General features: G+C 37.7%; 1 protein-coding gene across 5 annotated transcripts in view; it reads left to right on the top strand.

The window, feature by feature from the left end:
* The first annotated feature begins 2,131 nt into the window (after nt 1–2,131).
* The window catches only part of il21r.1 (interleukin 21 receptor, tandem duplicate 1), a 22,764-nt gene continuing 19,220 nt past the window's right edge, over nt 2,132–5,675 (top strand). For 4 of the 5 annotated variants that reach the window (XM_008430738.2, XM_008430737.2, XM_008430735.2 and 1 more), the window contains exons 1-2: nt 2,132–2,378; nt 3,087–3,209. The gene's annotated coding sequence lies outside the window, so the exon portion shown is untranslated. The remainder of the gene's footprint in view (nt 2,379–3,086; nt 3,210–5,675) is intronic. The other variant, XM_008430736.2, reaches the window with a different exon arrangement.

Raw genomic sequence — 5,675 nt, 5'->3', positions numbered from 1 at the left:
CTTTTCTAAAGTTTTTCACCAATGAATAATCATTTCTAGATCCATGGAAATAAAATGATAAACAGAAACTTGTTTATCTAATTTAAAACTGATTCTGTCCATCCTGTGGTTATTTTCATGCTCTTACACTTCCATGAAGAAATGTTTGTGAACTCTTTGAAACGTTTATCATCGTAGTTATGGTGAAAAGACTTCCATAAAAAATACATTTATTCTGTTACGCCGTCAGTTTGTTACTTTAACTGCAAAACGGTTCAGGTTCTGAAAATCTGAAGCATTTTCAGCCAAAAATCCTCAAACTACACATTTTAATTGGTGCTAATATTATTGTTAATATTCATATTTCTATAAAAGAAGGACCATTACTGAGAGCGATTTGCATAAACAGTAATTACAGATTCAGCTGCTTCATTTCAAGAATTAAAACCTTGCAGTGAAATTACATTTATTTCATAATACTTTCAAAATAAAACCAAAGTTTTGTAGCAAAGTTGCAAATAAAGTTCCAAAACAACACAAAGGAAATAAAATCAACTTTATTTTCCTTAAAAATAACTTTAGATAATTTATAACCTAAATTCAAGTCATGAATTTAAATAATTAAATAGTTTTTTTAAAGTGTAATCAGCAACTACAAAAATAAAGATAAGTAACAGAGAATTAGTTTCATGAAAAATAAAAATGAAAAAGTAAAACATTTTAGATTTTATGAAGATTTAATTTCTGGCTGGTGATTGAAATTATTATCTTTTGTTTATTGTTACAAATACAAACGTATTTTCAGTTTTAAAATATTTTATAGCACTTTTTAAAACAGGCAGATCAAACAATTACAAGTTTTCACAACGTCATACTTTAAATATCATTGACAAGTTTAATTTAATTCATTAATAAACGAAACCTGCATGTACAATAAATAGAACCAGTTATGGTTCATTCGTAAGAATTAAATAAATTATAAAGCCTTTAGTTGGGGGGTTGGAAGAGATGGAGGCGGAAAACAAACTTGAACAGCAGACATCCAGCGTGTGACCCTGCATGACCTTCTTTTACCCACTCAGGAAAAAACCCACTTCAGCGCGGAGAGGCCCGCTCAGCAAACGAAGCCCGATTGATGTTCTGATTCAAACTTTAACAAAACGGTTTGAGTCAGAAGCAGTAATAAAATGTAGCTTTGTGCTCCAGATTTTGAAGGAAGCAGCGAAGTTAACCTGCTTCGTCTCAGAACCAAATGTTCCACCACATTTTCTGCAGCGTCGTTATTATAAGAGCTGAGATTAGGATCTAGATTAACGTCATTCTGAATGTTCTTCCTTCACAGTTTGACTCTGAGCAGACCACCAGTCATATTACCACATCCTGCGTGATAACGCTTTAACCTGCATTCATGTTTCCATCGCCTCGCAACAAACTTGGAACAATATCTCTCTCACTTTTATTTTCCATCTTTCTAAATGTGTAACACAAATAATGCATTATTTCAAATGTCGGCTCATGTTTGCAGTTTAAAATATGTAAGACATTTGTTGAGCGCCTCTCTCTGGCCTGCAGGGATCAGAGCGCTGCGCTGAACGTTTCCTGCTGCCCGTTCATTTTGGACTTACTGTATGCGAACCAGGTCATGTTTTCATGTAAGACGGAAAATAAAATGAAATAAAAGTGTGAAAACAGAACCCAGAGCAGCGCTTCAGTCGTGAATCTGCAGAGGAAACCGTCAGCGCGTTTCACTTCATGTCATCTCTGTCGAGTTATTTTCCAAAACAGATTTCCAAAAACCTGAGATGACACTGATAAGGCGACTCTGCTGCTGCAGGACCAACACTTAGGTTTTGCTGCACAACTTTTATTTTCGTTTAAGTATGAAACCATTTGTTCCTACAATAAAAAAAGAAAAAGCCCAAAATGATGTATTAGCCTTTCTGTTCTTTCTGCTAACTGAGCTGTAGATGTTTGCAATATGAAAATGAAACAAGCCAAAAAAAATAAAAACTTGACGGACTTCCCCGTCTGCTCAGACCCGAGTAGCGTTCTGTCCTGGTTCCCGTTTATAAAAATAAATCCTGTTTTTGTTTTTTCTTCTGCGTTTGGTGTTCAGTAAAATCCCAGGAGACATTATTCAAACCCAAAACCTCACAACAAACCACAACGCCCTCAGAAGACTCAGGAGTTCATCTCCATGTTCAGATGAATTTATTTTCCAAACGCGTTTAAAATATTGTTTTTGGTTACTGACCTTTCAGATTGAGGAAGTCTGACTTCACACAACCCAGGAGCTGCTTCATCTTTTAACAGCATTATAGTCATGGGGGTCTGACAGCGACGCTCCTAAGAGAACAACATCAGGCTTGTGCTCCAGTCTTCATCTGCAGAACAAACAGGTAAATAAAAATCAGTGTTTACCGACCGGTTCCAGAACTTTACCTGAACTGTTGTTTTATTAACAAAAAGCTGCTCTGCATGCAGCACAGCAGGATAACGAGTGACAGGGTGCAACGTCACTCTGACGTTTACATAAGTGGAAGAAAACCGAGATAACTGTTGACTGTCAGTGATGTTTATTTCTGCTCTGTAAAAATAAACGTGTATATTTGGAAAAGCCCCTCATGCCTGCTGTTAAGCATGGTGGAGGATCCGTGATGCTTTGGGCCTGTTTGTCTCCAAAAGACCAAATGAGAGCATAACGTTTCACTGGTCTCCTCTGTTTGCAATGCAAACATTTCAAAAGAACATTTTACATTTAACCTGTGTCGTTTGTTGCTTCATGTTGTGGCCAGGACACATTTGTAAACGAGTTATTTCCTGAATTTATAAAAGTTTAAATATCTAAAAGTGAATATCTCAGCCTGATTGATCAGCTTACAAGACCAAATCTACAGATTAATATTCCACCAGACACAAAACCAAAAGTTTCTAAAATGTTTTTCTGTTTGTAAAACTGATGTCATCAGACAAACAAATCATTCAGGTCTGGGTCTCTTCTGGCATTTTAAGGAAATGATAAAAACTGCAGTATGTAGCTTTTATAAAAAAATATGTTTTTTACCTGTTTGTTAAAATTATACCATTATTTGCATGTCGGCGGCCAGCCTGGCGCTAAGGAGTCACGTCGACACCTGGCAGGAGGAAGCTGGACTTGAACCAACAACTTTCAGATTGTCAGGCAACTAATCCACCCACTGAACCACAACAGGCAGATTGAGTCGGTGGAGGTAAATTAAACGCCACAGGACTCAGGAATCTTTATTAAAAGGAAGATTAACATTTCTTCCCCATTCTTAGAAGGTCAAAATCGATGTAGCTGTAACGCTTTAATCAGTCTCTGTTTGGGATAATCAGTTCCTTCCACTGGGAAAACCAGGACTTACACAGGAGGCAGCAGGAATCCTCCGGCTCAGTTTAGCGATTTTATGAGGAATTATGTAAAAGATTTCCTGCAAATATCATGATGCAATTTCCTGAGTTTGCTAAATCTGTGTTTCATGTAACCTGAACTGAAAAAGTCCACAGGATGTTTCGGTTTTGTCCCTGAAACATCTGTTTTATAAACGATTTCTTTAATAATAGCTGGGCTACTATTATTACCATCTGAAGCAAAATCCACCTGTAAAAATGTTGAACTTCATGCATCAGCCTGGAAAAGAAAATGATGAGAAATGGATCCATGTTCATTTCTTTGTCTCGTTCTGGGTTTGGGGCTCAGTAAGGAAACACACCATGAAACTTGTTAGAAAGGTTAGAGTCACTCTCATATCCACTTCACCTGCTTCCATACGGGTGTAAAGTGACAGGTGTGCCCTTAGCTCTGTGACGTACAGACCATCAGAAATGGTGATACTTTATTCCTGCAGCCATATTAGGAACAAAACTCATCAACTTTTGAATTTCATTCATAGAATTTTGATTTAAGTTGTTTAAAGTATCAGATTTTCTAACCCAAGTTGTCAGTAATATTTTATTCATATAGAAAAGCCCTGAAACGCTTATTCTTGTATTTCTTTGTCTTATTTTTATTGGAGTATCGTAGTTCAACATTGATGAACTTGCATAGAAAGTGCAGGTTTCAAGTATTGTCACCATTATTGCTCTGACATTTTAAACCTGCTCAGCCAAAAGTTTTGTTTTTTTCTCATTCCTACATTGCTGCTCTTTAAAACAATCACTGTTACAGTTAGGAAGTATTATGGTGTCAATTATAGGAACTATAAATGTGATAATAGGAAGAAAAAAAGAGAAAATACAGTTGAACCTTATACGCAGTGGCCTCTGGTGGCCGTTTTGGGGTATTGCAACTTTGTTTCTTTTATTTAGTAACCAACCGGCCGCAGAAATGAATCCATAAAACTGTTCCTTCTTGTTAAACTGAATAGTGAACCAATTCCCAAACTGCGTGAGCTCGATCACACCACAGCTGCTGCTTCTCCACATTGAGAGGAGCCAGTTGATGTGGTCAGCCTGGACGTCTCCCTGGTTCAGGACTCATCTAACCCAGGACGCGGTGTAGGGACAAATGTTTCTCTGCTGGCCTGGAAACGCAACTTTCACCTCCAACTGGCTGCAAAGCTGCCAAATGTTGCATCAGCAGCGTATTAAAAAAAAACCTCTCTATGCAGGTTTCTTGAACGCTCAAATGATGTTGGGGTGATTTCACGCCATTCCCACGTCTTCGTGGAGGATTCAGGGCGGATGGGGTTGATGCTTATCTCCAGCGCTTGGTGGGTGGGAGGCGGAGTACAACCTGCACCGCCCTCCTGGTTTACAGACCAGCTGCTGAATGTTGAGAAGAATCACAAAATGAAATGGATCATTTTTCTGCCTTAATTATAACTGCAGCAGTAAAAACTTTATCTGAAAAAGCAGTAAATGTTTTATCTGCTCTCTGGTCGTAAACAAATAAAAACAAAAATCGCGTAGAAAAAAAGCTTAAAACTGCTTGTGTGTTTGTTCCAGAGACAGTGGGCGACAGAACCGTCTGTCTCACCAGATCTAGATACGCACATCGGCAGACTCTACCATGTTAAAATAACTATCTACCTTTCGAGTAACACCTACACGGTGATGAAATGAATGTTCTTGTTGAATGTTTCCATGAACTTTCACCACCTTGTGCAGATTATCTTTAGAAAGCTGTGCATTGCATCAGACTGATAATAAAGTTTCGTCTTGTCCTTAGAGTCAGGTAAACTTTTTATGGAACAGTCAGAAGGAGTTTTTTCTGTTTTCGGATTGAGTTTTCATGCTATAATTTATCAAATTTAAATGTTTGGATCCTTCGCTCAGATTCGATTTTTGCGTCGCAGTAATTTTATGTTTACTCATCAGGTTGTTTTATTATGTGCATTGAAGTGCAGTTGAGTTCAGGTGCTGCGTTTTGTGTAATTTCCTGCAATCGGAAAATATTTCGCTTTGACTAAGTTTGATATTGTGACATTTAACAGCGTCAGCTCACACCTACAAGATGATTTGAATCCAATAAAAGCCGTCCCACATAACATATTTTATCTCACTCTGAAGACATGATTTAAATTCACGATAGCTGCTTTATGTAATAACATTTAAAATAACTTTGATTAATTCAAAAACAAGGGCTGCACAGTGGCGCAGTTGGTAGAGCTGTTGCCTTGCAGCAAGAAGGTTCTGGGTTCAATTCCCGGCCTGGGGTCTTTCTGCATGGAGTT

Source organism: Poecilia reticulata, linkage group LG16 (assembly GCF_000633615.1).
Source record: "Poecilia reticulata strain Guanapo linkage group LG16, Guppy_female_1.0+MT, whole genome shotgun sequence".
NCBI lineage: Eukaryota > Metazoa > Chordata > Actinopteri > Cyprinodontiformes > Poeciliidae > Poecilia > Poecilia reticulata.
This window is presented reverse-complemented; position numbering and strand designations above follow the sequence as displayed.